General features: G+C 44.9%; 1 pseudogene; it reads left to right on the plus strand.

Moving 5' to 3' along the window:
* The first annotated feature begins 10103 nt into the window (after nt 1-10103).
* On the plus strand, nt 10104-12970 carry LOC142784007 (uncharacterized; annotated as a pseudogene).
* Nucleotides 12971-13837: the final 867 nt, after the last annotated feature.

A 13837-nucleotide genomic window follows, 5' to 3' on the forward strand; every position in this document is an offset into this window, starting at 1 on the left:
AGGTCCTTACCGTGTCATCTGCCAGGTAATCGACGTTACCTATGAGATCATTCTTGCATCTGAGAATACAAGCCTGCCTGCAACCACACACAGTGATGTTGTGCACGTCAGCAGGCTAAAACCTTACCACCTGCCTACTGAAGACCGTAGTTAATGTGCACCGACACGGCGTTTTTACCGCCGGGGGGGTGGGGTAAGGCTATGTAACTGATATCTCCGGGGCCAGAAGACGACAACGAGGAAGTGGGCTGTCGGTTGTTCATGCTGTCCTCCATCTTAGTCAAGGCGATACGCACCAGTTTCAATATAGACTTTGAATAGACACGCCTCGTGTAATTTTTACGTAACAGTATGTTCACTGAAAAATCATAAATACCTTCCTATGACCAAGGCCAAGGATGAGACAAGCGATTTTAGATGCCCCATGAAGTGTGAGAAGCCCTTTAGGTTTTTATTAGACCACATGCCAGTGGTCGACAAATGGCTGTCTGGAAACGCGCCCGTGTCTTAAGAGACACAGGGAGTAACACGACCATTGCATGACGTGAGCTCGTGACAGGTTGATGTCTGACCGAGAAAACTGCAAGACACGTGCTTTTGAATAAAAAAGCCAAGAACTTCCGGAAGCAATCGTCCAATTACACACGCCATACTTCGTTGGTGGCGTAAATGCTTTAGCAATGAATAGCCCTTCGTATGACCAAGAGCTCGGCAGCATTTCAGGAGTAAAAGGATCACAGGAGCCTGATACTATCTGCGAGTACTCTGACGCCCTCCTTCCTTAATCTACTGGTTCAAGGGAAACCGCGGCGTGCTGAAAAAACTCAGCTTTACTTTCTGCCATCATCCGGACGCAAAGAAGGACTGTGAGTATGATAAAGTTTCCACTAGTTGGTTCGCTAGAGGTACCCCGAGTGCAGCTATCTGAGAACCAGAAAGACGACGCAAGTCTGAAGATTTGCTTCAGCAAGATTGGGAACAAGTTGCACTCCAATAAAGGCAACAAGTACTGGTTTTCTGAAGAGGTTTGTCTACTGTATCGGCAATACCGTGTTTAAACAGGGAGAGCTTTCAAACAAGTAGTCAGGCCAAAGATATTTCGACAACACATTTTGAAGGATGCACAGGAGGGCATCATGTCTGGCCACCAAAGCGTGCGACGTACTACAGACCATATCCTTGGGATTTTTACTGGCCAGTTATGCATGAAGAAATCAGACGGTTTGTCAAGTCATGCGATGTCTGCTAGAGCACAAAGCCGCAAGGAAAATTTGAAGTCGCACCGTTAGGCAACAAGCCTCTCATACCGACACCATACGAAAGATTTGCCATTGACCTGACCGGACCACAATCCCTCGATCAGATAAGGGGAACCACTGCGTGCTTAGCCTAATTGTCTTTGGTACTCGCTATCCTGACGCAGTAGCCCTACCTAGCACTGAAGCTATCAGTATTGCAGACCCGCTTCTTGAAATATTTTCCCGAGTTCACCTGCCACGAGAAGTGGTTACCGTTGAAGGTAGAAGTGTCACATCAGAACTCATAAAAGAAGTGGGCCGAGTACTAACTGTAGAGTTTTTTCGTATTGCTTCATATCATGCCATGATGAATAGATTGGTCAAAAAAGTCAACGGCACACTCAAGGCCATGCTAAAAAGAGTGTGTCAGGGGAAGCCGCAATCATCGGATCGCTACATTGCTCTTCTGTTCGCTTATTGCAAAGTGCTCAAGCCAGATTGCGCTTTTCCTCATATGAGTTAATTTGCGACATATATGTGCATGGAGCTTTGCGCGTTTTAAGAAAGCTGTTGACGAACGAGAACCTTCAGGATGAAGTGCGACCGACGTACACTTACCTTGTGGACCTTCGAAACCGACTTGAACACACCTGTAACCTCACTCAAGAGCAGCTTGAAAAGCACGTGAAAAACAAAAGCTCTATTACGACCGTAAGACCAGAAAGAGAATGCTACGGCCAGAAGACAAGGTTTTCTTTTTCCTTCCTACAGACACCAATAAGCTTCTCAAGCAGTCGAAGGGCCCGTTTAAAGTAGTTGAAGCCAAGAATGATGTTGACTATGCAGTTGAGTGAGGGCAGAAGAACAAGGTCTGCGATGTGAGTTTGCTGAAGACGTATGAGGAAAGAAAAATACAGTCGCCTCATTAGGTGGCTGCAGTCACTGCTGCAAGCGCAACACTTGCGGAAGAGGCGAACAGTGAAAGAATCGACTCCAAAGATAGCGTGCGATCTCGTTGTCTCTGCCAGACGAAACGGCATCAGGCGTCAAGATATCGCCTGAATTGCATTGATACCAACGTGAACGAATTCGAGAATTGTGCAGAAAGTTTGCTGACATATTTTCGGATATTCCCGGCAACACAAAACTTGTCGAATGCTCTCTTGATTTTGTCTCCGAAAAGCCAGTTACCGCGCCTTAGTGCCCGAATTCTCTAAGTCTACGCGAGAACGTCAAAAAAGAGGTACAAGAGATGCTTCAAATGGGCATAATTGAGAAATCAAAGTAGCCGTATCATGCGCCGATCGTGGTTGTCAAGAAGCCTCCCAACACTTTAGGGAGCTCAACAAAAGCTTGGTTTTTGACAGTCAACGTATTCCGAGAATTGATGTTGTTCTATGTCTTCTGGGAAAGCATAAATTCTTCTCGAATTTCCATATCACAAAGGGCTATTGGCAAGTGCCCATGGCCCTAAACAGTCATGAGAAGAAGGAATATTGAAGCATATCGGGGCTACACCACTTCAAGTAAATGCCTTTTGGCACTCACACTGCGCCAGTGATATTTGCTTGTTGAGTGAAGAGAGTTGTTGGCGATTTGCCGAATGTGCATCTATATTTTGACAGTGTCGTCTTCTCTACCAGCACATGGCAAGAACATATAGAGCCCTTACGGCTTGTCCTTGAAATAATCCGCAATGCAAACCTCACAATCAAACCGAGCAAGTGTGATATCGGAGAGCGTACTATTACAATCCTGGGACATCACGTTGGCGAGGTGAAGGTAGAAACTTTGCTGCAAAGACCGGGTAAGTTCTTAGTCGCCAAGTACCCCACGACAAAAAATGCTGTGCAATTGTTTTTAGGTCTTACGGGCTATTTTACAGACAGTTCATTCTGGACTACGCACAAAATTCGAAGCATTTGACTGACCTTACCAAGAAAAGTGAAAATCACATCGTATCAATGAGAGTCACACCGACGCAAGAAAAAGCATTCACTGTGCTGAATTGAAGCTCGCCGCCATTTTCATACTGCAAGCTCCGTATCTTTTGGAGCCTGTCGTGCTCCGTACCAATGCCTCGAGCACAAGCATTGGCGCAGTGGTTCTGCAAAACAGTAGAGATAATATTTCACAAACGGTTGCTTATGCTAGTCGCAATCTGCTACCTAGGGAGATCCGCTATTCCACAATAAAGCGTGAATTCTTAGCACTCGTGTGGGCTGTTCAGAAGTTTCATAATTATGTAAAAAACTTCATTACTCACTACTACCATCAGCCACTCCATTACTTGCAGTCAGCCAAGCATGTCAATAATAAGTGTTACGATGAAGCTTACTAATGCAAGAATAAAGCTTTGCCGTCGAATACATAAGAGGCTTAGCCAATATAGGAGCGGAAAGTAGTCGCATATGAACTGCTTAAACCTTTTCCAGTTGAGTATTTTTCATGTGCGTTTTCATTTTTTTAATCAATCGCTATGTGGAGAACAAACATTCGAACTCGCGTGAACTTTTTTCAACTTTACGAATGCGCCTGCACTCCCACCTTTGCCAAATCTCCAACTGACGGGGAGTGAAATAGTTGCACGCAACTATCTTAAGTGGGGGGAGGTGTGCTGATGTGGATTGTGTGATGTGATGATGTGGATTAGGTGATCCTTCATGAGGTGAAGTGGGAACTGCAGTGGGAACTGCAGCCAAGTGGACCTGGTGAGCGTGGCTTCCTGCTTCGAGCAGCGTCCCTCAACCAGGCGTCTGGCAGCCATGCGGACCTGGAGAGCCCGATTCCTGCTCTGTGTCTGGTGCTGACTTGAGGACCAGCAGCCCAGCCTGTACCTGGCCTGAAGTCCTGGGGCCCGAGTGGTGTCACAAATGAGCCGTGGCTCGTGTTGGTGACGGGCTGTTAACCTGCACTGCAGCGGCCTGCAGTCTCACCGCCCCGCCACGGTCACGGCAGCGTGACTGTGACGGCAGAAGGAACGTCGACGACAACCAGCCTCGCCACAGCGGCGATGTTGCAGAACAGTGAGTAGGACACTTTGTGTGCCAAGGCACGTAGGAGGTGTGGAACTGTAAATAAGAAGTTGTAATTGTATCTGAATCACCAGAGTTATCGCACGCGTACTGAAGTCTGTGTTGTGTGTACAAAATAACCTGACGGTCATTTGAATTATTTGAACCTTAGACGAGGCTTTATTCTGGCTCCACGTACAAGGCAAATACCACGATGAATGCGCATGGCTATGATCTTTAAGCAAGTAAAAGACGCGTGTTCGAAATGCTGGTGACGGAAGTGGTGTGAACGCCATGGTCGACGACGCTCCAGGTGTCGTACGTTATAATTTTTGAGTACTGACATTGGTGCCCCTGCCGACTGCCCAATGCGTGTTCTACACAGATGACGAATCGCGCGCTGTGCATATAGCTGGTACAGCCCACTGCCGAAAGACAACAAGACATAAGATGCGTTAGGACATGGCTGTCCGAGATGTTGTGATGCTTGTGGGCTGGCACCAGACGGTGTGGCGTGGCTCTTCAAAAAAATTGACAGATCCCACATACTGTGAGAATCGATGATATGTGAAGCACGAATAAGATATGTTATGCCACTTTGAAATCAGCACAACGTTACGAGGGAGAGGTAAATGATGTCGTACATGACTTTCTTGTCATGACTGTCATGTTTGGATGTGTGGTATACCTTCGACACCTATTCATGTCTCGTGATACCAAATTTATTATCTGTGGAGCTAGCGAAACAGCCACCAGCACGCTATTACCATGGTATGTTGTTAGGTTCTGACATGACACACGTGTCAGGATTATCATGTTTGCACCAGTCATATATTTTGTTATCCAACGATGCCACGTAACGCCAAATTCGGTATATGTGAAGCAAAAAAAAATGGCCACGAGCACATCATGAAGGGCCCAATATACTCCAGTGCAGCATTGACGCACGTGCACGCTGGGCACAGCGACGCTACGTGAGCAAAATGCGAGCACTCTATAGTCTGACGTGAGGCGCGACGAGCGTCCGTTACCGCGGCCCGATGGCAACCGACGCGAGAGACGACATGCTGCATTTTGCGCCGATGCATTACCCAGGCACCACTGCGTCTCCCTCTTTTCGTTACGGAGGGACGTCAGACGCGCTGAAACGTGCATGCGTCAAAGCTACGCAGCGCGGCGCATGCCTGATAGTATGGGGGAGGACCGGCACTTGGGGTGCAACGCCGGCGTGACGCGACGAAATGAACGCCGGCAAACACGCACACCGCGTCACGTCGAAATATATTGGCGCATTGACTGCAGCATGCAGTCCCGTTCTCACGGAGACGCATCTCATGATTACCATGTTTGCACCAGTCACATACCTTCGTCATCTATTGACATCACGTAATACAATTTTTGGCATATGTGATGCTAGCGAAACGGCCGTGAGCGCATCATGAGAGTTGCATGTAGTCATGTTGTTACATGACACGCATCTCGTTTATCTTGTTTGCACCAGTATCATACCTTCATCATCCATTCACGCCACGTAATACCAAATTTGGTACAAGTGAAGCTAGCGAAACGGTCACGAGCGCATCATGAGCGTGGCATATAGTCATGTTGTGTCATGACACGCAAGTCACGATTTTCATGTTAGAGTCCGTCACTTGTCTTTGTCATGCAATTATGTAATACCATACTAGTTTCGCAACACGCCACGTTAACGAAACCAGCGCAAGAGCTTCGGGACTATGATATGTAAATCATGACATTCATAAGGAACATGTCATAATTTTTGGGTTGTGACTAGTCAAATTAGTTTTTGATACAGTCAAATTATGCCATACCAAGTTTGTTATCGTCACCATTATCGAAACGGCCAGGAGAGCTAAAAGTCGTAGGTGGCTAGAGAGATACGCTTGAGGTTAAAGTTCGCTAAGAAATGCTTCGCATTTACTATACATTGTGTCTGTAGTCTGTATATAGAATCACACCAGAACAAAACTCGTGTCATGCATTTATATGATGATGATTGATCATATGTGCACAGACTTCATGGTTTACCAAATTTAATCTCTAGAGCAACCTCATTTATTATGATTCACTTCTTGCAAATGCAAAACTTTTCGGGATCAAAGCAGGTCATCAGAGAAAAATAGACACAAACCTGAAAATTTCTCGAAAGTCTAAGTAGTTAGAAACGACGCTCTTTCTTGAGCCTGCACTCAAGATCCTGCGTGACGGAAAACAGGTTGTAAAATGTAGTTTTCGACAACGTGGTCGTGTTTTCATTTTCATTTTTTTCATTTTCATTTTTATTTCCTTAAAGACCCCACTGAAGCGTATTACATAAAGGGTGGATACACGGGAAAACAGAACATTTGAACAGGTTAGTTTTTGCAACACAGGTGATTTGTAACATTTGTCGCGAAGAATGATGGGCAGGTGGTTGAATTAATGGAGCAGGGAAGGTCGTTCTAATCCTTGACGGCACGGGGAAAAAAGAGGCGGAAAATGTGGCAGTTCTGTTGCGATAACGGGACACTAGAAGTGGATGACTTGTGCAGTGTGAAATGTAAGTTGGGGGGGAGGATGTAAGGATCTGCATTGAGGGAAGAATGAAAAAAAATAAGAAAGAGAGAAAGGGTGGCAATATGGTGGCAAACAGAGAGGGTTGATAAACTGGAATGTGCTTTCAAGAACGAAATGCTGATGTCGTATGAGTACTGGGAGTGAATGAATAGAACGGCGCAATTTTGGACAAATTCGAGGTCGTTAATGAGGTATGTTTGGGGCGGGTTTCATAAGGGGGAGGCATATTCGAGTTTCGATCTGATGAGGGACTGTTATGCCAGCAACTTCACATGTTTTGGTGCATGACGTAGGTGACGCTTCAAGAAGCCCAGTTTTGTTTGCCGATGAAATGACGTTAGTAATATGCGCATTCTAAATTAGATCGCGATGCAATGTGACACCTAGATACCTTTAAGATGGTTGTGATTGTACAAGGTCGTTGGTGTTATGATGTAAAAAAATGAAAGGATTCTTGCGGCCGGAAAATGTAACAAGTTTGCATTTGTTAGGGTTGATAGACAAAGGCCAATTATCGCACCATTCTCGAATGTGGTTAAGATCATTCTGAAGAAGATTTTGGTTGTGAGTGTTAGTTAATGTCTGATGAATCACACAGTCATCTGAAAACATGCAGATTTTGCAGGATACGCTGAGAAGTTAGTCGTAATATATATCCGAAACTGGATGGGGCGAAGAACTGAACCTTGAGGTACGCCTGATGTTAATTTGAGGTAAGCAGAAAATTTGTTATTGACATGCACAAACTGAGAATGTTTAGTTAGAAATGGTTTGATTCAATTTTGTACACTTGGGTCTAAGTTTAACTGGGATAGCTTTAGCATTATTTATTGGGGGGGGGGGGGTACTGTGTCGAATGCCTTTGCGTAATCTAGAAAAATTGCGTCAGTTTGTAAGTTGTTGTCAAGGTTAGCATGCAGATCGTGAAGAAATATAGCTAGTTGTGTTTCGCAGGAGAATCCTTTCCCAAAACCGTGCTGGCTGGGGTGAAAAAAGTTGTTAGAATCGAGAAAGTTTACAATCTGAGAGTAGATGACAAGTTCCATGATTTTGCATGGAACGCTTGTTAACGAAATGGGACGTTAGTTGAATGCACAGTTGTTATCACCTGATTTGTAGATGGGAACGACCTTGCCCATGTTCCAGTAATATGGAAAAATGCCTGTGGAGGGCGACTGTGCATACATCAAGCAAGGAAATGAGGCGATGGTGTCATGAACATTTCTTAACACTTTTGAGTCAATATCTTCGACGCCACCTGATGAGGACGGTTACATGTTTTGAATTACACTTGAAATACCACCTGCGCAAAAAACAATTCAGCACATAGAAGATGTCAACAGCACAGGGGCAGAAGAGGAAAATACGCTACATTCGTTAGTAAATACAAATGAAACGCGCTGTTAAAAACATCAGCACATTGATCATCTGAGAGCATGTGACCGGAATCATTTGTAGGGTGGATGGTGCTGGTAGACCGAAGGTTAATGATCTGCCAGAATTTACATGTGTTATCGGTTAGCATTCTGGTTAAATCCTGGTCAAAAACGTCTATTTTGCGTTACTAATAGTGGTAGTATACTTTTTTTCGGCTGCGTTGTATTTCGCCCAGTTTCAGGCGCCTCTTTTGCTTTTGCTGTGCGAAAAAGGCGCTTTTTTCTATTCGCTAGTCTTTTCAGTTTGTTTGTAAACCAGGGTTTATGCCGCGTGCTACGGAATGACTTTGTGGGAATAAAGTTGCTAATTATTTCATTCATCTTATTTTTAAAGATCTCCCAATTATCGTTCACAGATCGGGAGTGAAAGCTAGGTTCAAACACTGGAAAGAAGTTTTCGAGTACTTTGTTTATGGCCTCATAATTACCTTCATCGTATAAGGTAATTGTTTTCTTGAGAATATCGCGCCACTGAAAGGGGAAGGAAAAATCTGCATGTATTTTTTGTGGTCACTAATTCGGGGTGGGTATAAAATGGACGATAAAGGATCCGGGTGGTCGGTTAGTATTAAACCTAGGATGTTAGCTTAGCTGCCTGATATGTGCGTGGGCTTTGACACATGTTGAGTTAAGGTAAAATTCAAACGAAAATGTCGTTTTTTACAACGTGGTCGTGCTTTAGGCTAGCGTCTTTGCCAATAAAAATCGTGAACAGTGGTTGTGTCGAGCCGACGTTTTGACAAGCGGACATGTTTTCCTCAAGGCTAGAATGGAACTAATTTTTCAAGATTCAATACATTTTAGAGAGTAATTTTTGCAAGAAGCTTTATTGAACACCATTTGATAGTCCAAGGAAATTCACCTGCTCACCTGAGTTTAGTGCGGTAGCAAAATCATGGGTGGTTTCAATCAGCTCTGGAGTGGTTGAATATTCATGCCGAAACCAGTGCTGTGCTTTTGATAGTACTTTGTGTTTTTCAAGAAATGTAACATTGCGCCTATTAACTACGTGCTCTCAAATTTTACAATATGTGAAGGTTAGCCGAACTTGTCGATAATTCTTTGAGTTTGAGTTTCGTCACCTGTTTTATGTAGAGGCGTAACACAGGCAGTTTTCCAGTCCTCAGGGAGCACACCCGCATTCAGAGATCTAGTATATAATACACACAAATAGTTTTACACCATGCAGTTCGACAAGTAAGCCGCCAGGCCTTCAAACAATAGAGGAAGCGCGTTGGCCCGCAACTTAGCGTTTTCAAGTGGCAATATATCGTTTTCTAGAGGTAACCCTCTCGCCCCCTCGAACAGGGTGCTCCTTACTGACGTGCCTTCCATTTAGGCAAATGTTCGCTGAGCAAAACGAAAATGTACACGCGTTAGTACCTTAACCTGAATGTACCCGCACCACTTCTATCGCCTGTATCGACTTCTTTCGGCTTTCAGGCAATGCCTACATGACTTTTTCGGTGGTTCTTCTGCAGGTTCAGTTACAGAGCAGCACACAGCATGATTTCTGCATCCTTCGTCAAGCTGCTTGCCGTTAACTATTCGTCGTTCTACAAAAAAGTAATACGTTCACACAGCAGCACACAATCGTGATAGGTCACGATGGCAACGCAACCAATACAAGACGCCATCACCAAGTTGGCCTCAATGAGCGCCTCCTTTTAGAGTGCCTTGGTGCGCGCCCCCCCCCCCCCCCCCGCTTAGAGTGGAGTCAGCTTTTGAAAGGGAAGATGCCGCTTCCTCGGCCTTGGCTGCAGCGTGGCCGCCATTCTCGATCCCCCGCCCGGTCACTTATGCGTGGCGTGCGTGTTGTTTTTTGGTCGGTGCTCGTGTTTCTGCGTTCGCTCGTGTTTCTGCGCTCGCTTTTGTGTGCTCGCTTGCGTCACCATGCCCGGGTGCTGCGTTCCGCAGTGCAGACATTAATATAGAAACGGCTGGAAGCTGTACCGATTTCCAAGAGCCCCAAAAATACGGCTTCTTTGGACGGTACAAGTCAAGCGTGACAAGTGGCGTCCGACGAGGGCATCACACATTCGCAGCGTAAGTAAATATTTCTTTTTGAATGCGTGGTAATTTGATTAGCCAGCATTACTTGGCGCACAATTATTTCTTTGTTGAGAGCGTAGGCAACGTCAAGTGGTCAAACGTCGTACAGCATATTGTCCGCGGCTTTGGACAGTACACGAGCCATTCGGGGTAGCAACCCCGCTGTTTAAAAATGCGAGCGGTAGAAGGCTGGTGTATTATATCAAATATAAAAGCATCCATCAACACAGAATTCTAATTTTCTTTGCAGGCTCAGTTTGAACCGAGCAACTACGAGCGAAACCGAGTGGATGGTTAGAAAAAGCTGAAACCGAATGCAGTCCCAACTTTGTTCTCCTTCAGACGTATGTTTTTAATTTTACTCTGGCATTACATAATGAAGTATCGATTACAGGCATTGTGTACATGCAACTGCAACTTCAATACGGTAAAACCAAAGAAGAATGTTTATGCTGTGTCCAATTTAATTCATACATTGTAAACGACTGAGTGTATTTCACTGTGTCTATGCACTGACCAGCCACACTGGCAGCAGCTTTCCGCTATCGGGCACGAGGATGTGCACTTGTTATATTCTCACGTGTAGTGACTATTTTACTCAAACAAAAAATCTCATGTACACGGGATCACAATGTACTTGAAAAGATACCTGATGGCCTACTTTATTTTAAGCCCTCCACTAACGCCCTCTAGTAGCCCACATCCAGCTTGTGGCACAAGGAGTTCCGATTCGAATAATTGGCTTTTTTTGTAGGGACAAATTTTTAATACAATTTGGTTGTGATACTGTGCAAACTCCGTAAGATTTGCATTAGGCAAAAATAATCAGTTAGTAAAGCGTAGAATGAAGTGCACGGTTCAATGAATCCTAATAAGGTGAAACAAGCTTGCCCCTATACCAGTGGAAAAGGTTGGGGGAATAACCTTCCTAGGTTTAAGAATGACCTTCCTAGGTTTAATGACCATTCAGATACTAGCACCATTTGTTACGTTATGAAACTAACCACAGGCTTGACATAAATTCGCATTAAATGAAAAATTTAAAAATACATACATTTGTGCTTGCAGCGCTGCCCAAGGAACGAAGACCACCAAAAGAAAAAACTGTGCCCGCACCCTCCGGTGGAGAGACCAGCAAGTCTGCTCCGGGGCTACGTCCATCTCCAGCTACCGTTGAGATACCGCGAGAGGCCCCACTAAGCCATGAAGTTCATGAGTCTTCACTGGAAGGAATGTCGCGTTACGGACACGACGCAATAAAACTCAGCGATGCCGCAGTAAAACTGTCACCAAACTCTAGTGATCCACATTCGGGAGAAGCCAATGATGCGGATATTGAAACATCAATTGGTACTGATGAAACGTCAAATGCTACGGCAGAATCAGCAGAACTGAAGAAGAAGCTTGCTGACCTTACAAGAAAGTATACTGAACTTCAGCAGCATCATGCTACTGCCAAGAACACAATCCAAAGTCTCAAGAAAAACTGCAAAAGCTCGAGAGTAACACAACAAATATTTCGCAAAACTTGAAATTTCTGAATGATGATCAAATTCGCGCTCTCTCAAGAAGCAGCAGCTTGGTAAACTCTTGGTCTCCACACACCATCAAGCAAGGCCTTCAAATTGAATTTGCTTGTGGTACAACAGGATATAAAACGCTAAGAAAATTGGGATATTTTCTCCTATCCAACGGAACACTAACGCAAAGGATTCAAGATTTAAAGTTCCTCCCAGGCATTCTTCATCAAGTGATCGACGTTATGAAAGGCAAAGCTGAGACTATGGAGAATGTCGGAAAGGACTGCGTCCTTTTTTTTGAACGAAATGGAGATAGTGCGAGGGTTCGAGATAGACCGTGCTGAAGACACATTTCTTGGAGGAGTAACGCTTCCCCGAAGCCTCAAGAGCCTGCGAACCATGCTCTTGTATTTATGTTAGGTGGCCTTAACCAAACGTGGAAGCAAATTATCGCTTATGAATTGACTGGGAGAACCGTTGATGGTTGTTTGCTGAAAAACTATGTATTGGAAAAGCTGCGCAGTCAAACATCTCTGAATGTTCACGTAGTCACATCTGACGGCTCTGCGAATAGCGCAGTGTGGACGGAATTTGGCTTTTCAAGTCACATAGATTCTTCTACAGTATGTTCCATACGTCATCCGTGCATAGATGGCAAGGAATTTTTTTTTCATGGCTGATGCGGCTCACGTGCTGAGAAACCTCAGGACCAACTCTTGAACTCTAAAGTTTTCACGCTAAGTGAGGCCACAGTGGCCAAAAATAGCCGGCTTTCTACAGAGGTTAACGTGGAATATGTTGAGGTGGTACATGAATACGATTCTGAAAGAGAACTGAAGGTAGCGGCAAACTTGTCCGAAGTTCACACCAGCACAGGGCACTTCACCAAAATGAAAGTTGGTGTCGCTGGACAGCTTTTTGGGAAGCTCCTCCAGCTATCCGCCTCCTTATAAAGGAAGGGCTACTAAAACAGGAAGCGGAATCAGCAACTTGGTTCATGGAGCTTATTTCAAAGTGGTATGCACTGATGTCCTCGCGGCATCCAGCAATGGCGTTAAGTCATAGAAACAAGGCCAAGTACTCTGATGCCCTAGATACATTGCACATGGCAATAGAAACAGTGAGAATTACGAAATTGGGCACCACATCACATTGGAAACCGTCGCAAGCTGGCCTGTTTATATCAACAACGGTTGTTGTTCGCCTCCAAGGACTGCTCTTAAGTGAAGAAGGATATGAGTTCTTTCTTACAAATAGGCTACTGCAAGACTGCTTGGAGAATCTTTTTTCTGTCGTGCGGCTTATAAAGCCGGTTCCCAGTGCCTATGATATCAAGTGCGCTCTGAGACTCGTCAGCGTAAGCCAATTTTTGCATACGCCGCGGACGGGAAGTTACGAACTTGATGGTTGGGAGTACCTTGTAGAACTGCTATCCCAGGGAAAGAAGGCCTGTGTCGAGAACGAAATTGAAGAGATTGACAATTCTGAGATTATGTTCACTGAAGAATTGTAGGCAACAGAATGCAGTATTCAGTTTTACCTCGGAGGATTCATTTTGAAGGGAATATTGAAGTCCGTGAAGTGCGCAAAATGCAAAGATGCTCTCATTAGAACTGCGGGTGACGAGTATGCTTCACTGACATCTCTGAAAGAGCATGTTTCGGACAGAGACAACCTTATAAATTCGAGCAGTGGAGTAATGAAAGCCCTGAAAGACTATGAAGAGCACTTTACGGCCATCAACTCTTGGTGCACGGAAAAAATAATCACGATGAATGACCGCTTCGTTTACTAACAGCATACCTAAGCAAGGCACACCGCCGCAGCCTGTGTGTATGCACGGAGCACAAGGAGGGTATATAAAGAATGCTCACTGAGAGGTACGCAAGAATAAGGCTGCGCATCCATCTTCGACAGTTGCCAGCCGATAGTTTGAATGGAAATTCTAGCAAAACCTGTTCCGGCGTCAACATCTCGTAAGACATCGACACACTAAGATC

The sequence above is a fragment of the Rhipicephalus microplus genome, unplaced genomic scaffold, assembly GCF_043290135.1.
Source record: "Rhipicephalus microplus isolate Deutch F79 unplaced genomic scaffold, USDA_Rmic scaffold_13, whole genome shotgun sequence".
Lineage (NCBI taxonomy): Eukaryota > Metazoa > Arthropoda > Arachnida > Ixodida > Ixodidae > Rhipicephalus > Rhipicephalus microplus.